We start from the raw sequence: 20,512 nt of genomic DNA on the forward strand, positions 1-20,512 counted from the left end.
CGAAGAAGGTCAAATATTATTCTTTTTTATGTAATTTGTACAAATATATTTGAAGATCTGATTAATTCTTTTGATAAAAATGTTTCAGATGAAGAAGTCTATGTGGAATCAAAGCCTAAAAGCCGTCTCAAAGAAAGAATTGCAGCAGCCTACAAAGAAAGTAAGACGCATGTATCTCAGAGATTTTGTTTGGTAAGCTTCTCAATTTATACTTAATTCTTCGAAATACTTACATCCGACCATCCGATGTACAAATTGACTATTCTTCAGATGCTTGCTTTTTCACTTTTGTAGTCAGACAACCAGATGACTACGTTAGTTACTCGAGACCTAAGGTTGGTCTCAGGCTTCGGCCCGGTGGCAGAGCCGTGGTCAAGCTGAGTTAACCAAACTCTGTCTGAGTTCACCTTTACTAGAGTAAGTAGGGAAAGGATTCCCTTGGTTTCAGTCCCTGGAGTCGAACTACTTAGCGTCTCTTTGGGAAGACACCATGGATTAACAACAAGTACGAGTATATGATTGGAGATATGTTAATGAAACTTCGATTTCTGATCATAACCTCATTATGCAGACAATCCCAACATGCTTCCCGAGGAAGTACCTTCCTAGAGAACGTGCAGAAATAAACCTTAACATGGATGGCAAGACATGGGGTGGCGATTACAAAGTCTACAAACAGAATACTTGTGTAGTCATTGAGGGTTCAACCGTTCAAGGTGGGCTAGTTTTGTCATGGACAAAAATTTGGATTTGGGAACATCATAGTTGAATGTAAGAATCTTCCGGGTTGTGGAAGAGTTCACCCCGCTTACCATTTGGAGAAAAATTAATGGAGGTAGGAACACAAAGAAGATCAGTTGATGATAGAAGATCGAAAAAAATATGAATTGGTAGTTATTTTAGGACTTAAAACTAGAAATTTTTTATTTAGGTGTTTGACTGCTCAGAAATGTTTGAAACAATTTTTCGTGTATGGTGTATTGGTTCAACAGTCAAACGGCAGATGTCACCTAACCGAAGTTACAATATTACGGCCTTCATTTTTATTTGGGAACAATCTTAAAACACTTTCTTTCTGAGTGACCAAAGAAAGATTAGGGAACAAAACACCTCATGTTTTCTTATATTCCTAACTGGTAACATTGGTTGTCTAGAACAGATGGTTTTCATAGTTTAGTCTCCTTAGCAATTTGAAATTTGTCTTCTATAACCAAATACCCTCTTCCAGTACTCTATGAATGTATTCGGAGATAATTTTTTTCCACTTACTAAAAAGAATATACAAATGGTTAGCAAAAATAACAACTCTCCTTGTCGATATGTTTTTAATGTTCTTTGAAGTCTTTATCAAATTTTATTTACAATTGCAATTTTATCTACGACTACTACATTTTACCTATAAACCAAACTGCATAGACTTCCAAAGAAGTTTGGAGAGATTATGGGAAAAGAATAAAAAGTCTTTCTTATTGATTGGTCCAAGTACAACAAAATAAGGTACTTTTAGTGACGGCGACGGAGTTGTCATGGAGAGTATGGGGTTGGCGCTAACACAAGGCTAACCTTATGGCACACTCTTATACAACATGGACACCAACTTGTCATATCGTTTTTTGTTGCTTAATACAAATAGTGTGATGCTATTATGTTTGTGTGACGTGATGGAGTTGGTGGAGGGTCGTAGGAGTTTTGTGGTTGGTTCGACCCTCTCTACCGAATGGCCTAGGTATGGAGCGTATGGGGTCGGCGCTAACACAAGGGTAACCTTGTAGACCACACTCTTATACAATGTGGACACCAACTTGTCATATCGCTTTGGTTGTTGGTTACATATGTGGTTTACTTTATTTTAATGGTCACAACTCGGATACTATTTTTGAAACCTTTATATGCTTTGGAGTTGCCTATTTTGTTTTGGTAGTTCTTGAAACTGTGTAGTAAGGCTTTGGAGGTTTTGAAATCTACTTGTTGGGGTCTGACCCAACCTTTTATTTTTCAAGACAAGAAAATCGAGAAGTACCACCTGCTTGAGTCATAGTTAGCCTTGGAGGAGTTTCTTTAGTGGTCTTCTTTCTTACTTTAGGTAGTTATTTGGAGTTGTATCTCCTAAACACTTGTTGTTGCTTTTATTTGATCTTGTCCAACATATGTGTCGATGATTTAGAGACATCATGTGAGCTTTGAGAAGCTGGGTAAAGTTTCATTAGTTGATTTATTGTTACTTTTTGAGCTTCATGTTCGATGTTATTTGTCTCTTTGATGAGTATATAGTATATGTTTAATGTTCTGCGGAGAAATACTTTAGGTTTAGGTTTACATGGCGGTCGACGTGAAAATCTGGATTTGGGGTGTTACACAAAGTAAGATGCCCTATATATCATCACACATAAGTTCGAAAGCTTGCAATATTCACGACGCATCTTATATAAGAGTAATTAATGATATATACAGTATTTATCATCCAAATAATGAGAAAGACTGTCTTCTTTCTTTCTCCCTATTCACAAATAACAAATATGAAACCTACCTCACTGAAGCAAAAGAAATCCATCAAACCAACATGATCTCGACCAATACGCTGTTTTCCATAAATTTCCTCTATTTCCTTACGGCTAAGCTGGATTTCAGTTGAAGAGAAGATAAAAAATAGTGTGAGATCTTGTCAAGTATAAAGTGAGCTCTAGAACATTGAAATATTTTCTTGTTAAAGCAATAAATGTAATTTTGTTGAATCAATAAAGAAGTGCTAGAGAGGGCCAAAATGGCCAAGGGTGTACAAAAAACAAAAACGGAAGTATTAGAGAAAGAAATCCTCAACGGGCACACAACCACAAGTAAACAACTATGATCTCATATCTAAGAAGGAAACAACTGAAGGTTTCCCTCAATGTCTAATGATAGTAAGAAATTACGATATAAAATCTTTAGAATCATCTCCCTCCAATTAAGTGGCAGTATCGTACGATGCATGATGCATATTAGCTTAAGCATACATTATCATAATATAGTCCTTGGATTGGGAAAGAAGCATCATATTTAAAATTTAGACAGCTCCCTGGATACCTAAGCTGACAGAATCACACCAACAACAAAACCAAATTAATTCTTTATAATTCCAAAAACACCTTAAAGAATATAAATAACTACTTCCCCACGAACCTTATTTACGATATGTCAAAGTTTGAAAGTTAGCAGAGTAACGAGCCAACGTAGAGTCATAATGAAAGTCGTATACTTATATATTGTCCAATCATAAGTTCCTGTTGACGTATATACCTAGATTCCACCTAAGACATAGACCACTAACCTACACAAAAATTTGAGAATCAAAAACTGAAAGCATAGACTAAGAATCACGCAAGCTACAAACAAAAACCTAATCTTCAGTTCTTCATCATTTACAGCGATACAATCCATTATCTTAGCAGCAACTTTCGACTTCGTAAGAATTCAATTTAACTTCCCACGCTTTTTAGCAACAAGAGGGAATTCTTCTAGCATCCTTTCAATACCACCCCCGTTAAGGCATCCCATCATCTCATTCACCATCTCCTTTTTCCATCAACCTTCTTTGAACAATCTTGCAGTAAGCAATGAGAATCATTTAATATCAAATGCCTGTTGAACCACGGAACTATCCTGCAAATGACTGAAATTAACTTCACTCTTTATCGATCTCCAAGTTCATTGTTGTCGGTTTTAACAAATCTATCATGATCTTTCTGAATTGTCGTTGTTGCAACATCAACCTATTCCATGTTTCTGTATTTTGTCAATTTCAACTATAATTTGTCATTTTGTCAATTTCAACTATAATCCGTCATTATGAATCAAATGAAGCAAAATCAACCGAAATTAAGCAATAAATAGGTCAGTGAATCCTAAATTGATACATTACAAACCAAATCCAATCACTCCATAACACTGATTTTAATTAGCTGTAAATCCATTACAACCCTAAATAAGAAAACGGATACATTACAAACCTAAATCGTAAATAATTGTTTTAAACCTAATCCTATATCGACTGGAAATATCTGAATTGTAACGCCCCAAATCTAGATTTCCACGTCGGCCGCCATGAAAACCTAAACTCAAAGCATTTCTCTGCAGAACAGTAAACATAGGCGATATATCCATCAAAAGAGAAAATAATATCAAATGTGAAGCTCATAAGAATCAATAAATCATCTAAAAGAAATCCATTAAAACTTTCTTAACTCAAACAATGTTACTAAATCATCGACACTTAGGTCGGACAATATCGAATGAAATAAATAACTGTCTAGGAGGCGAAACTCCAAATAACTACCTAATCTCGAAAGCGAAAACTTAGAAAGAAACTCCGAGCTGACGAACTGAGATCAAACTGGTGGCGCTCCCCGATCTCTATCACCTGAAAAATAGTAGGCTGGGTCAGAACCCAGCTAGTCGATTTCTAATTACCTAAGGTCTAAATAAACCAATTCAACACAAAACCAAGTATCGAACAACAGGACAATAATAATAGTCTATTATGTTACACCTTTCGTGCCAACATAATTGAAGTCAACCTGTTACACGGTTGAAGAGATTCATACAATACAACTTCCCTTTTGGAGGGGCATAACCAATTTTGAGGTCCACAAGATAGCGTCACTTGCCATTCGTGTTTGCATCGACTTAATCCTCTCAATAGACAAAGGATACTACCCAAAAAGGCAATCCGTGTAACACGAGCACTTCTCATATGAGCAAGAGGCGAGCCAACCTCTTGTTGGTAAATTACTTCTCAGACTAGAAGTATGTGGTCCACAAGAATGAACTTGTGTTTGCATCGATCATCCTGTCGAGTCAACCACCTATGGATTACAACCGTCAATCCATATTTGAACCCAAGCCCCTGGTCCACTAGGTTGTCCAATATGAAATAGACAAACCCGTGATTGCAATCGATCCACATGTCGAGCCAACCAGTCTTAGTTCAATCCATTAACGAAACTTAAGAATCATGGTCCACCAAGTTATCTAATATCACATAAATAACTAGTGTTTGCAATCGACCCACATGTCGAGCCAGCCATTCTTGGTTCCGACTAGCCTATGCTTTCTAGGTTAACAACCTAAAACAATATATCACACACAACTATGGATAACAGTTATGTCCCAATATCATACATATAATCTCATACAATCAAACGAGTCAAACATGATAAATATTGGTTATAATATCACTATAACCTATTACGATGAATTTACTTATATAAGTATGTCTAGAGGTGAAAAATATTACATCTAATTGATCACAAACATCAATTATCAACATCATTCTCATAAACACAAATAATTCTTAGCTTCTAGGTTGCTGTCCGTATCTATTTGTACTAAATTTATATAACCTTAATGGCCTAGGTTGCTGTCCGGGTATATAAATACTCTATTAATATAAGTATAATGTTCTAGGGTTACTTTATTGTTGTTGGGATTAGTTTCTAATCAAAGTATATGTATATTGTATCACTAATTGGTACTAGTTTGATGATAACCTAACAAAAATTCATGGTTTAAAGTTGTTATTGTTCTAACCATTCAAATCTAGGTTTGAAATTAAAGAGGGCTATATAAACCTTAGGGAAAAAAAACCTACCTGAGATGTAGCACAATGAAGAAGAAGTCAAAACCCTTTAGTAACCCTTTGAAGCTTCTTCTCTTTCCCACACTTCTTCTCTCTAAAAATCACTCTCTCTCTCTCTAAGTCACTTTCCCTTCTTCAACTCACGACTACTGCTAAAGGAAGGAAAAGAAAAGAAAAGGATGAGGTAGGGTTAGGGGTATTAAATTTGTTTTACTAAAGGCACCCCTTAAATTAGTAGGGACACTACATGAATAAAGGAAAACCTAACCCTAAACAAATTGATTCTTGTTCAAATAATTAGGTCAGTGAATCCAAAAAAAATGAAATGAGATGGAAGAGAGTGTTGGTGAAATGAAGGAGCCTAAAACCAGTAAATCCAAAGCAATTAGAAAGGAAATGTAATGAAAAGAAATTACAAACCTCATGATGCAAGAAACGACCTAGAATAAACTACAAATCGAACAAAAAGGAAGCATAAATTTTGAGTCACGTAGATTTAATCAAACAGTAACGAAGAAATTGAAAAATAACTTGCTTGAAAATAACATTCTTGAGGCAACCGAGAACCCAAAAGGTGCGACGTAAAGATGGAACGAAGGGAGATTTTGTAGAAGTTTATGTCTGCCTTGTAACTCATATAAATTAGTCATGAAGGTTATGAAAGGAGATTTAATGAAAATTAAACTGTTTTACCTTGAAATTGTCTCACCATTCTTCTTGAGACCATTGAGGTGATTTAAGAATAACTCATCAATTAATGAGGGAGTAATGGAGGATGCGGTATGAGATTGAAGAAGAAGATGGAGGAAGATTGTGAAATTGAAATATGTAACGAAAGATGAACTAATGGAGGAGGAAGAGAAATGGGTATAGGTGAAGTCAATTTGGGTCTGGGTAAGGACGGTTTATTCTTAATCCCCCTCTTCACTTCTTCAGTAATGGGGTTTTGGCCGTTATGCTTACCGAAAGTAATGTAGGTAGTAAATGGAGTGAGAGAGAGTTATATCCAGTGGCTCAATTACGGGTTTGACCCACCCGATCTTATCAATCTGCCCTCTCAACCAATCATAACCGTGTAAATTAACAAAATGAAGAATGTTAATGGTCCAGATTCATTGAGTTGTTTACTTTATTCAATTGAGTAGGTGAACAAATTTTCATTTTGTTAAGTAGGTAATAGATCCAACCGTCAAGATGCTATCAAATTCTCTAGTACCTTAATTAGTGCATCCCAGTGGGTTTTTTCAGGATTACATGTGTACCTGCTCAGTCTGCTTACCGCGTAAGCAATGTCTGGTCTGGTGCAGTTCAATATGTACATAAGACTTCCTATCACCCTAGAGTAATCTAGTTGGGATACTGCCTCACCCTTGTTCTTCTTTAAGACTAAGGAATGGTCAAAGGGTACTCTTGCAGGTGAGGAGTCAAATTGATTAAACTTCCTTAGTACAGACTCGATATAGTGTGTTTGACTCAAGGTAATCCCTTCAGGTTTTCTTATTACTTTTATCCCTAGAATTACATCTGCTTGTCTTAGGTCTTTTATTTCAAAGTTTTTAATCAGAAGTTCTTTAGTTTGGTTTATTATCTCTAAGGAAGTGCCTAGGATTAACATGTCATCTACATATAGACATATAATCACATGACACCCATTTACACATTTAGTGTACACACATTTATCTGACTCATTAATCTTGAACCCATTCTCTAATACTATTTGATCAAATTTTTCATGGCATTGTTTTGGTGCTTGTTTAAGACCATATAGGGATTTAATGAGTTTGCAGACTTTGTTCTCTAGCCCCTTGACCACAAACCCCTCTGGTTGGTCCATGTAGATCTCTTCTTCTAATTCACCATTTAGAAAGGCAGTTTTTACATCCATTTGATGTATCTCTAGGTTGTAGATTGCTGAGATTGCTATTAGAATTCTAATCGAAGTGATCCTTGTGACGGGAGAATAAGTGTCAAAAAAGTCACGTCCTTCTTTCTGTCTGAACCCTCTGGCTACTAACCTAGCTTTGTACTTTTCTACTGTGCCATCTGGTTTTCGTTTCCTTTTGAAAATCTATTTACTTCCTATGGTTTTAGAACCTGGAGGTAAATCAACGAGTTTCCAAGTGTTGTTTTGTATTATGGAGTCCGTCTCACTTACTACCGCCTCTTTCCAGAATGGTGCATCTGGAGAAGTCATTGCCTGACTGTATGTTTGGGATTTACCTTCAGTTAGGTAAGTGAGGAAGTCAGAACCGAAACTGTGTTCTGTCCTAGCTCTCTTACTCCTTTTAGGTTCATCATCTGAGAGTGGAGTTTCTAAGCTAGTGGAAGGTCGACTAGACTCAGGGTCTTTCCTTTTTAGAATCTCTTTCTTTCTAGGAAAGTATTTTCAAAGAACTCAGCATCTCTTGATTCTAGAATCGTGTTTGAATTTATGCTGTCAACGGAAGAATTTATCACTAGAAAGCGATAGGCACTACTGTTCTGTGCATACCCTATGAATACACAATCTATAGTTTTAGGTCCTATCTTAGATCTTTTAGGTAAAGGTATTGCAACCTTTGCCAGACTCCCTATGAATACACATTCTAGGCTTTTTACCCTTCTATAGTTCATATGGAGTTTTATCTTATGTTTTAGAGGGTACTCTGTTAAGCACATAACAGGCAGACAGAATAGCCTCTCCCCACAAGTTAAAAGGTAATCCTGACCTTACTAGCATAGAGTTCATCATTTCTTTTAGTGTTCTATTTTTCCTTTCTGCTACCCCATTGGATTGAGGTGAGTAATGATGAGGCATGAAAATGTCTCATCTGAATCTCTTAACTCGGGTTAGTTAGTCACTTTCGGGCGGTTACTCTGATGAATTTCTTGTTTCTCTTACTCAGGTGGTTTCTATGCAATTGAGCACGGAAAATAGTTAAAAACGAGAGAAAGACACACAAAAGGGTAGTTTGGTCATTTGGAGATTCTGGTATTTTAACCAATGTTGATGTCGGGTAAAAAGTATAGTCCAAGACGAGCCCGTGGGTGAAAACGGAAGTCGAATCGGAGTCCGGGCGGGAAAGATAGAGCGAGTCAAAGTTCGGGTTAACGTAGAGTTTTTCTTAAAAGGACACGTGGCGTGCAATCTGACGCCAGATGAACTTTTTTGGTACAAGCTTGGGCTACGCAGGACGACATTTGGGACTCTCTTAGGACGTGATCTGGTGTATCCCACACTAGAGCTTCCATGCTCCCCTCATCAATCTAACGGACCTAAAACACGCGCCTGCTGTTCGATCGAACGGTTGGTACATCCTCTTATGTTGCTCCATGGTACAGAGAATCATCTCTTTAAATCTCCACAAACTCACGTTAATTGGGGCCAAACAGTTAGGATGCTGTTTCTTTTATCTTTCCTTTTCTCTCATCTCCATTAATAGTAAACAGTAGAGAGAGAAAGGGAAGATTAAGGAAATACTATTAATTAGAAAACCAAGATATATATTAGAGATCTTGGAGATTTTTAAGATGGAAAGTTGAGAAGATTGAGGAGAGGTTTCTTTCTCTAAAAATTAAAAGAAAACTAGAGAGAGAGTGAGAGATCAAGAGAATATTCAAGAAGTGATAGAGATGGATTTTCGGCTGAATATGGAAGTGAGAGAGAAGGCTCTCGGTTATTAGTGGATATAGTAGAGATTGAGAGAGGAAGTTCTTGGCTGGATAATACACCTATAAAAATAGAGAATGAAATCTCTAAAGACAGCAAAGCAAGGAGAGGTTGACTGGAAATAATTTTAGAGATGGAAAGAAATCAAAGATTTGAATAAGAAGGAACTCGGTTTGGACAGAGGAGGCGAAACAAATCAGGGAAATTCTCTTCTCTCTCATAACCTCAATCTATTATTCTATAACAGTAGAGAGAGAGAGTTGGCCGAATCTTTTTCTCTGATCAAGATATTTCTAGAGAGAGATATTGTTTGGAAAGTTGCTTTGGAAGGGATCCGATTGAGTTGTTGATTGATTGTGAGGATTTCGAATTTGGTTCGCTGATTATTTAACAGGAAGAACAGGGACAGAGGGGATCATCTGGGATTGGATGAAGCCTCTCGAGCTCAACTTGACAGAAATATTAGAGAGAGAGAGAGAGTGATGTAGAGATCACGGTTTAGAGGGAGAAAAGAAAAGAGACATCTTCCCACGGATAGAGAAATAGGAAGAAAAACGGTTTAGAGGATCTCACGGCTAGAACAGGGAGCTCGGCCATTGAAGATCCAAAACCGAGAGCTAGAGAGAGAGGGAGAGTTTGAGAGTTTAAAGCTTTTCTTTTCTTCTTTTTCTTTAATCCTTCTCTTTGTGAGAAAGAGGGGTTTATATTGAAAGAGTTAGAGAGAGAGCTGCTGATTTGTAGAGAGAGAGAAATTGAATTAATTTTATAACTCCATTAAAACTCATCTTTTCTTCTTCTTTCTTTACTGTTCCTCTTAGAGAGAGAAAGAGAGAGTTATATTATTGTATTAGAGAGAGAAAGAGAAGGTTTAGAGTGAGAAAGAAGGAGAAAACAGTAGAGAGAGAGAAAAACCAGTTGAGGAAAATAATTTTCCCACAGAAAAGTATTTTCCGAGAAGACGAGAAAATTATTTTCCCTAAGGGTCTGTTTGGTTGCGCAGAGGGAAATTTAGTGAAAAAAAGGTGTTTTCTTCTCCGATTTTTTTTTTTCTTTCTTTATTGTTATTATTTTTCTTCTCTTTTAATCATTATTATGCTCTCATCCATCATGAGTAACTAACCTATCAATCTAGGGTTAGGATGAAACCTTAGTATCGCGTAAATGTCTGACTTTTTCAACTCATACCAAAGATCTTCAAAGTACCTTTAAATGAAAAATTGATTTCTCTCATTTAAATTCATGATATTTCTTTCATTAACTATACTTATATTTTGATGATTCATGTTTACACTAAGTGTCTTTAATGTCTCATGCTTAGGATTTGATAGTTAATAGTTAGATTATCGCTTGAATATGTATTTTTGAAATCAAAACATTATATTTTGTTCTAGAAAGTCGTATTTTCCGAGGACGATAGATTTGTTTCTCCTTGAGTTATAGAAGATCGAGTTGTCACATATTAGGCAATAGTTTACACATATTTAGGCGAATTCCGAAACCCTAGACTTTCTCCACATAGAACTTCTCTGTACACTTTATTTTTCCGTCATTTTGAATTATTTATTATTCTTCCCACCACAACATCTTACATTGAAGAAAATCCAAATTAGTTATAGGAGTCAGAATAGATTTACTTAGTCTCTGAGGAACGAACCGGTCTTACCGGAACTATTACTTGACGCCGTATACTTGCGGGTGGTAACCTTTTTAGGAAATTTACTAGGCCCATCAAGTAAGGAGCAGTTGTTTGATGTATTATGCCGTGATTCCTATAGAATCGAGTGAAGAGATCTCCTACTTATTCTCCCCCTCTATCTGATCTAAGGATTTTTATCTTTTTATTTAGTTGATTTTCTACTTCTAGTTTGTAGGTTTTAAAACTTTCTAAGGCTTCATCTTTGCTATTTAGAAGGTAAATGTTACAAAATCTAGAGTGATCGTTAATAAAAGTTATGTAGAAGCGTTTGCCTCCTCTCGAAGGAGTTGCTTTTAGGTCTCCTAGATCAGAGTGAACTAATTCTAGCGGTTCATTGGTTGTTCTTTCTACGGTTTTAAATGGCTTCTTTTTAAGTTTTGTCTCTACACAAATTTCACATTTGTCTTCTTTTTCTTGTTTAGTTGTAGGAATGTATCCTTGTTTCATAAGTCGTTCTAGAGTGGAGGCACTAAGGTGTCCTAACCTACCATGCCAAACATCTGAAGTACTAGAAGTATTATGCACAATCGAGTAAGCAGAAGAAAATACTTTATTTAATTCAGAATCAGAAACAACATTTAACTTAAATAGGCTTTCAGTACAATACCCTGTCCCCACATAGACCCCTCCCCCCCTTTGGACAGAATGACCTCGTCACTTTCAATCACAATCTTGAACCCTTTCTTGTTTAGTACCGAAACAGAGATTAAGTTCTTTCTAATTTCAGGAACGTGAAGCACATCATTCAGAGTCATGGTTTTTCCAGAAGTCATATTTAGAACAATCTTCCCTTTTCCTACGATTGTGGATGAAGAGTTGTTACCCATATACAGTTGTTCTCCTATTTTTACTGGGTTATATGAAGAAAATTGTGACTTCTCTGAACAGATGTGTTTAGTGGCTCCTGTATCAACCACCAATCTTTAGTGTTAGTCACTAAGTTGGTCTCAGTTACCATTGCACAAAAGTTCTCTGTTTCGACTACGTGAGCACTCTGTTTCGACTACGTGAGCAAGATTGGGTCTGGGATGTTTGGTCGAGGGGTTAGTGTTTGGGTTTGCTTTCCTGTGTCTGCAGTCCTTGGCTAGGTGACCAGACTTGCCACATACATAACATGGTTTAGAATTACCTTGGTTAGGCTTAGAACCAACCATTTTGAATTTAGAATTACCTTTCTTCCGCTGGTTAAAAGGTTTGTAATTGGTAAGCTTTTTCTTCTTTACCTCTTCCACGATGTGAGCTTTAGATACAACTGAAGCAGCCACCTCATTTTTCTCCTGTATCAGATGTTCTTCTTCAACCCTGATTTGAAGAATCAAGTATTGCATGTCAATATCCTTCCTTTTGTGTCTGAGTTTCTTCTTGTACTCATTCCAGCTAGGTGGTAGCTTTTCAATAACTGCAGCAACCTGGAAAGCCTCATCTATAACCATTCCCTCAGTTTTGATTTCATTTAGAATGAGCCTTAGTTCCTGAAATTGGCTTACTACAGATTTTTCATCTTCCATTTTGTAATCCAGAAATCGTCTTACTACGAACTTCTTAATGTAGGGTTTTAAACCCTTATACTAGTGTTTATAGCGGAAATAAGACATCTAATGTCTACACTAGTATCCCCAGGATCACATGCAAAACTAGTAATTAAACTAATGGAGATAGTAGATTACCTTAATCGCTTTTCCCTCGAACTAGTTGAATTGATTGAAGAAGACCAAGAGCTTCAAGTGTAGCTCCTCTACTTGGGACACGAGCAATCAATTTAACTCCCACCTTGTTGTATAGCTAGCACACCAATGGTGGTTGGAAAGAAGAACACCTTCTTCTTTGACTAGATAGATAGTTAATGGGAATTAGCTCACTTTCTCCTCTCTACTTGATGTGGTAGAGTAAGAAAGCTTAGAGAGAAATTCCACACCTTATTCTCTGCCCTAAGAGTGTTTATATAGAACCCTAATAAGAATCCACCTCCTTTTAGGTTTCCCAAAACACCCTTTAGAATAAGATTTAGGGAAATAGTCGAAAATAACAACTATTGGTATTTTCTCAATTCCCTAAGGAGATGACGTCCAAACCCAGCCAAAATTGGCAGATTTAATGTTCATAACATAAGCAAATGTAGGGGTGTTCATTTAGTATCCAAATCGACCGATCCAATCCGATCCAAACAGATTTCAACGGTTTGGATACCGATCCAATAGTATTCCAGATTGGTTCGGATGTTAAAATGGCAAAACCGAGTGGTTTGGATCGGTTTATGGATTTGGTTGACGGATAACCGAACAAACCGAACCAAACCATTTATTGTTATTTTTTATATATTATATATATAAATATAAATGATATGAATGATGAACGGCTGAGATTTAATAGTTAAGTTAGTTCCATGTTTGTTAATATCGTAGCTTAATGCATGTGTAACAGAAGTAAATGGCGTGGAGAGTTGTAGCTTAATTCAATAGTTAAGTTAGTTCCACGTTTTTAAGTCGAAAGTGCGAAATTTTATATATGGTAAAATATCACAGGTGGTTCGGTTATCCAACCGATCCAAACCGTTCATGCATAGTTCGGATCGGTAACTGAACCAAACCATGAACGGATTGGTTCGGATTTAGATTTGAAAAAACCGAACCCTTCGGTTTGGACTTTGGATTGGCCGAAAAAGTCGGTTATCCAACCGATGTTCACCCCTAAGCAAATGTTCCTCCAAAAATCAGCCCAATCCGAGCCCTAGAAGTGCCCGAATCGGCTAAGGCCCAAAAACCCTGTTTTTGGCCTTTTTGTACTATCTTTGCCTAATTCCTTTTTAGGCCTATGAGATATGTTTATGGGACACTCCCATGATTATATCTCACTCCCACTAGTCATATCCTAGATCAATTTGACACTCTTATGTGTAACCCGTTGTAGGATCCGATCGAAGTTAGCCGCGAATAACTTCGTAATTCGACGATCGTAGTTGGTCTCTAGCTACAACTCTACGATCCCTAAATAAATCGGACTTGATGATCTTCCACATCAATTGTCCTATCCGACAAATTGTTCGCATTGTCACCTTGGTCGAAGGACATCTCCTTCAACTCCTTCACTTAATACCTGCATCTTCAAAGATATATTTTTCTTGTAGAGAGTCCCATAATTCTTTGGCAGTCTTAGTATGGCAGTAGATATCATATAAGATGTTATCTAAGCAGTTCAAAATATAGTTTCTGCATAGATAGTCAGCCTTATTCCAGGCCTCTACTGCTCCAGATCTACCAGGTTCATATTCCCCCACAACAGTGGTAGCTGGTTCGGTTAAAACATAGTTTATATTCAAAGTGGTTAGAAAAAATAACATTTTTTGTTGCCATCTTTTGAAATTTTGGCCATTGAATTTCTCTGGTTTTTCATTGCTCATCTTAAATTCCATTTTCAGTAAAACAGTAAATCTTTTTGGTCGATTTTGAAAAGAGGATCTTTAAAGTCTTCAGATTGTTATTAAAATAATATTACAAAAAACCAAATAGTAAAAGCAGAATTTAAACGAGTAATAAACAGTAAGTGTAAGTAAATCACTTATCTTTTTGCAGAGTTTAATCAAGTAGTAATCGAACCAACCAGAGAGAATGAACCTACAAATAGACCGTAGTATAGTAATGGTGGAACAGAGGCACAAGTTTAACTCGCTTTCCTGAAGACTTTAAAGGCCCCTGCTACCGTAGAATTTGGTATTGTTTTTGCAGTATTTGAACGTAGTCCCCTAGGATTCAACTATTCCTTATCAGAAATTGAAGAAGCAAACTTCAATTCTGATCTCCTGATCTTGACAGAACTTGAATGCTGAGAGAAGAGAACAAACTGAGAGAGAGAGAGAGAGATAGAAGACGAATTGTTTCTGTGTATTTTTCCTTCTGGGAGTTTATCCCTATTTATAGAGTACGAAACCAGATCAGAAGACCTTGGGTTATTTTCATCCAACGACGGAGAATAAGTAGCCAGTACTTGGACTAATTCCACTAGCCAGTAGTGGAAGAAGAAATCAGAGACAATTAAGGCACTGGGCTCTTTCCACTAGCCAGTAGTGGGAGGAAAAGGTCGGAGAAAAAATACCGAGACCGAGACCGAGTCGCGAGGGTGTGCAAGAGATAAAAAGTGTGCCTAAGGGAAGGGTGCCTCTAAAAAGTGATGGGTCTTTCCTCCGGAGAGCACTATTATAACCCCAAGGGCCATACCCCTTTACACCCAACTTTCTTCATATAAACACAAGCTTGTTTTTCTCTTTGAGAGATGTGGGACAAAACTTTTAGTTTGAAAGTTTCCATTTCCCTATTAGTAAGGATGATAAAAGTGTTCTCTACTTTTGTTTGTTTGTGGGTGAAAGTAGTTTAATCAAAAAGTAAGCTCTCTTTAGCTCAAATAGAAGTAGTTGTTAGATTTTATTCAAACACTACTACTAACAATTGAGAGTTCATGTTGCTGGAGATAAAATGAATCAAAGTTGGAAAGAGTGAGTGGAAGAGATCTTCTCTTATCTTCACTGGTTTTAAAGAGAGAATCAAGCATTCAGTTAAGAAGATAGCTAGGTTGGATTTATTTGACAGAGAGAAGAGGAGATTGTTCGTGATCTGTCTCTCTCCGAAATCAGGATTTGATTTTCAAAAAAACAGAAATTGAAAAGGGAAGGCTCTTCTTCTATATATGGGGAGCAAAAGAAACAGAGAGGACATCTTCTCCTGGACCTAAAACAGGGGTTGAACTAGAAAACCAGGGGATTAATCTTCTTCTTCCTCTCAGGGTTCATTGAAAATTTTAAGAGAGAGAAGAAGAAGGGAGACTGTCACAACCATAAACACAGATTCTTTATCATTCATTTTGAACCATCATCTTCTATTTAATGGAAAAGCAGAGTGCTCCTCTTTATATTCTTCATCTTCTTCATTTCTTTGTGAGAGAGAAATGAGAGTGTTGCAGAGAGAGAAATAGAGCAAAAACAGAGCATTACTATTGGGTGATTTTCTCAAATTTATTATTGATTATATGAAGATATTATTTTTTTATGATTATATAATGATGTCTGATATGAGTTGCTAATTTGTCTCTCTTTAAAGTAAAGATGAAACTTTGAACATGAATTAATAGTTCCTTTCTTTCTTGCCATGATTCTCATTAATGTGCATCATGGTTTAACTATGTTTAGTTGATTCCATCAAATATCGTTTATACTTATAGCTTGATAGGTCATACTTAGAAGTAAGTTTCTTTGATGATTTATACTTGTCGTTTGATAGACGATAGTTGGGATATGATTCTTTAGGATTTAGATTCAGCATAGTTCATTTCGAGTATATTTGATTTTCATTTCGAGTATATTTGATTAAAAGGTTTGATTTTCTGATGTTTAGATAATGTTGATTTTCTAAATGTTGAGTTATAAGGTTAGAGAATCATGATAGGAATGGGGTGAAATTATTTTCGAATGTTCAAAGCGGATTCCGAGCTTTAGGATTTTTTTCACTTGATATTTTCTACTATTTATTTGAGTTTCTTTTTCAAGTATATTACTTTTTGATTTTCACCAAAAACCACTTTTGAAAAGAAACCGTGTTACTTTCAAGTTTTAGAACGGGTTTCACTTAGTCCTTGCGGATCGACCCGGTCTTACCAGAATTATCACTTGACGCCTGTATACTTGCGGGTGGTGACCTATTTAGGAAACTTTCTAGGCCCATCACCTATAAATAAGATATGGGTTCTATAAGTTTAAGCGTTCGATTACTAATCAATCATTGTAACGAATCTCCACAATTGTGGATAATAAAGTATGTAGCCATTCTGGCTTTCTTCGTGGATGTAGGTCGTGATCCTCCGACCGGACAACGTAAACTATTGTGTTATTTATTTCAGTTTATGTCTTCTAATCTACCAACTAACATGAACTTTCACATGGTACCTGAGCAGGTTTCGATTTCAATCTCTTAGCCGATTATTTTCAAAAATCCAAGATTATCTTGTCCTTCAAGGAGAAGTTTTTTTTCCCTAAAACCATTCCTCTCTTTCACTCTTATCCTCTCTTTCGGTTTCTTATCGTTTCCGATGTGGCATACGACGAAAACAAATATGAAATCATCTTCTTCCCATCATGATGTTATCCCGTTGAATCAAGAGAGATGTTATCCGGTTCAATTTCTGCTTTTTCCCTCAATCTATTGTGATTGAATCATTACTGTCGTGGAGTTGTTTTCTCCAATTTGAGAAAACAATTCCTTAGTTGTCTTATCACGTCCAGGCACTCATCTTTAGTTGGGTATTAATTACTCTTCCTACAAAGTTCAGATATACATTGTTTTCTTAATTTGTTTTTTTTTTTTTTCAACCGACTTTTTAATATCCCCATCTCCAACGGATAGCTCAGGTCGTTCTTGAAAATCCACTTACTTAGTATCAATTTTATCTCCCGACGGCACATCAATTAGTTTCTTCTTTTAGTTTTTTATCGGCGACTGTTCCCTCTCTTTTCGTCGATCGATTTTGCGCCATCTCTTTTACCAATCGATAGTTCCCATTTGGTTTGGACGATATTTATTGAACCACCACTGACTTTCTTTCAGTTGGGCGATGAATTGACATTTTTTTCTCTCGGCTATCTCTCTCTCTCCCTCACAGTTTCTCTCACGTGAGTGAAACTCATATGGTATCATTAGATCATATTTCTTCTTGATTCGTCTACAATGAATATATATTTTATCAAACCGTACCATCCGGTTATAATCAATTCGTTAACATCCAAACGAGTTTGATCTTCTCTTAAAGTCGGTACCTTACGGGTCAATCCATCCCTTCCCTCAATCAGTAATACTTATTCGCAATGTTCACTTCCGTCATTCTTTCGTCTTTGTCGATATAATGAAAGAAAGACAGTAAGGAAGGAAGAAAAGAAGAAAAGAATGAGATTCAAGCTTACAAAATACAAGAATATTATATCAAGTTTATGTGCGATTACAAGTTCAAGTTGCAGACAAAGAATTCGGCATCATTGGCCATTGTTCGACATTAAACAAAAAAAAGATCCAGTTCAAGTTCAAGCTTTGAATCCGATCGTATGCGAGCAACACTCATCTTTTTCCAAGTAAATCTTCAAGTTGGATACTTCACAAGTTTCGCGTTCCAACTTGAGGGGGAGTGTTAGAGTATAAGGATCGAGATCCAAAGATATCGAAGATCAACCGTCCAAGATATATGAAGATGGGACGGATCGACATCAAGAGATCCGACGATCAAGATGAGTCCAAGATATTGGAAGATATGAAAGATATCGAAGATATATTCAGGATATCTTTTGTAACTATTTAATAGTAATATTGAGTAAAGATTATATTGTTTCCTAGTTTAGTTAGAAGAAATTAGAAACCCTAAACCCTATAAATAAGATATGATTTCTGTGAGTTTAAGCGTTCGATTACTAATCAATCATTGTAACGAATCTCCACAATTGTGGATAATAAAGTTTGACCCCCTTTGTCAAAAATACCCAGATGACCCCCTTTTTCACTTATCGTTATAACACCGTTAAACCAGTCAACATTTATCTCTCTTCCATCTCATCACCTATCTCAGCCACCTCATCTTCTCGCCACCTCATCGTCTTCTCCGACAAGGTCGCCGACCTTCAAATATATATATTTGTTATATTCTCTCTGCTCTCTCTCTCTAAAACAAAAATTCTTTTTTTTTATCATCTCTCTCTCTTTCTACACACTCCGGCGAAGGGAAACCTTTCATCGGAGTACCTTGATCTGTTAAAAGAATAGACCTACTCCGGCGAAGGGTTTCCCTTTGCCGGAGTGTGTAGAAAGAGAGAAATGAGAGAGATAATTTTTTTTTTAATATTTAAAGGTCGCTGGCCGGAAAATCGGTCGGTCGGCGACCTTGCCGGAGAAGACGATGAGGTGGCAGAGAGAGGTGATGACATGGAAGAGAGAAATGTTGACTGGTTAACGGTGTTATAACGGTAAGTGATAAAGGGGGTCATCTAGGTATTTTTGACAAAGTAGAGGGCTAGGTAGGAAACCCCTCACAAAGTTGGGGGCTATTTGGAAAATAACCCTTTTTTATTCCTAGTCGGCTAGTCCATTAGGTTCTGCAAAACCCTGGTTTCAAGCCACTTGGGCACCGGATTGACATCTTTGTGTTTTTGTAGTTTAGTATTTAGTAACTCCCTAACTGCAAGCAATATGGAATAGTTTTGATTCCTTAACCCTAGTAGAAATGAACAATGGAGATGTCAGTGCTAGTTTTTGGATGGAGAGATTTATTTAGGAATTACTAAAGGTGCTCGGGCTTCTTACCTTTCACACCCCTTTATTGTGTTAAAAAGGTGCTACACCAAATTGTTGGGTGCTTTAGAATTTTATCCTCATATTTTGGAATGCCATAACAAACACAAAGTATTTTGGTTTTCTTTCCCATAAAAAAATGGTTTTCAAACCAAATATTTTCACACCTATCAAATGGATCCTTAGATGTGTTTGTAATTTCAATGAAAATATATTTTGATCACTTCAAATATCGAATAATAAATTGACAAGAAAAAATTTACTTCAAATAATAAAAAGGATTTTTAATATCTTTCTATTAAAAAGACATTAAGATTAAATCACATCAAACTTTTTTATTATTAAAAATACATTAAGAAAAACTCATCACCAAAATAAAACTAAGAAACTTAGACAACGTGGGGCTATTTGTTGGCATTCAAATATCATAATCTTGCACGGTTACATTAATTGCTCGTAAATTTAACATTTTTCTTTTTAAAAAAATTTGGTCTAAACAAGTTTCTCAAGATCACATGCTAAGTCTTACATATTTTCTACTTTTAGCAAGATGAAGTTTGACTCTATTTTTTTAACTGACCGTTCAAATGCGAAGAATTATAATTTAAAAAGGAAAGAACATGACTACATATCTTACTAAAAATTCTTAAGTCAAATGATATGGAAAATCCTACCTTTATGCAAAATTGCATATTTTTCAACAAAAGGAAAGAACATGAATGCATATTTTCCAACTCTATCTCTAGAGTATAGCAGATTCTAGATGGATGTTAGGTTTGAAACAAGCTCTACAAATACCTTGTTAGTTGCTCGGTTACATTAATTGCTTGCAAATTTAACATTTTTCTTTTTAAAAAAATTCGGTCTAAACAAGTTTCTCAAGATCACCTGCTAAGTATTACATATTTTCTACTTTTAACAAGATGAAGTTTGACTCTATTTTTTCATCTGACCGTTCAAATGCGAAGAATTATAATTTGAAAAGGAAAGAACATGATTACATATCTTACTAATAATCCTTAAGTCAAATGATATGGAAAATCCTACCTTTATATATGCAAAATTGCATATTTTCCAACAAAAGGAAAGACATGAATGCATATTTTCCAACCCTATCTCTATGGCAGCTTCTAGATGGACCTTAGGTTAGGAACAAACTCTATAAATACCTTGTTAGGTTTCTTTGGTTTTATCAATCTCATCTTTTTTCATTAGACCACTGCATCCCTTCTCCTAAGGTG

Source organism: Eschscholzia californica, unplaced genomic scaffold, assembly GCF_041429995.1.
Source record: "Eschscholzia californica isolate CP2 unplaced genomic scaffold, dmEscCali1.0.p SCAF_1, whole genome shotgun sequence".
In the NCBI taxonomy this organism is placed as follows: Eukaryota; Viridiplantae; Streptophyta; class Magnoliopsida; order Ranunculales; family Papaveraceae; genus Eschscholzia; species Eschscholzia californica.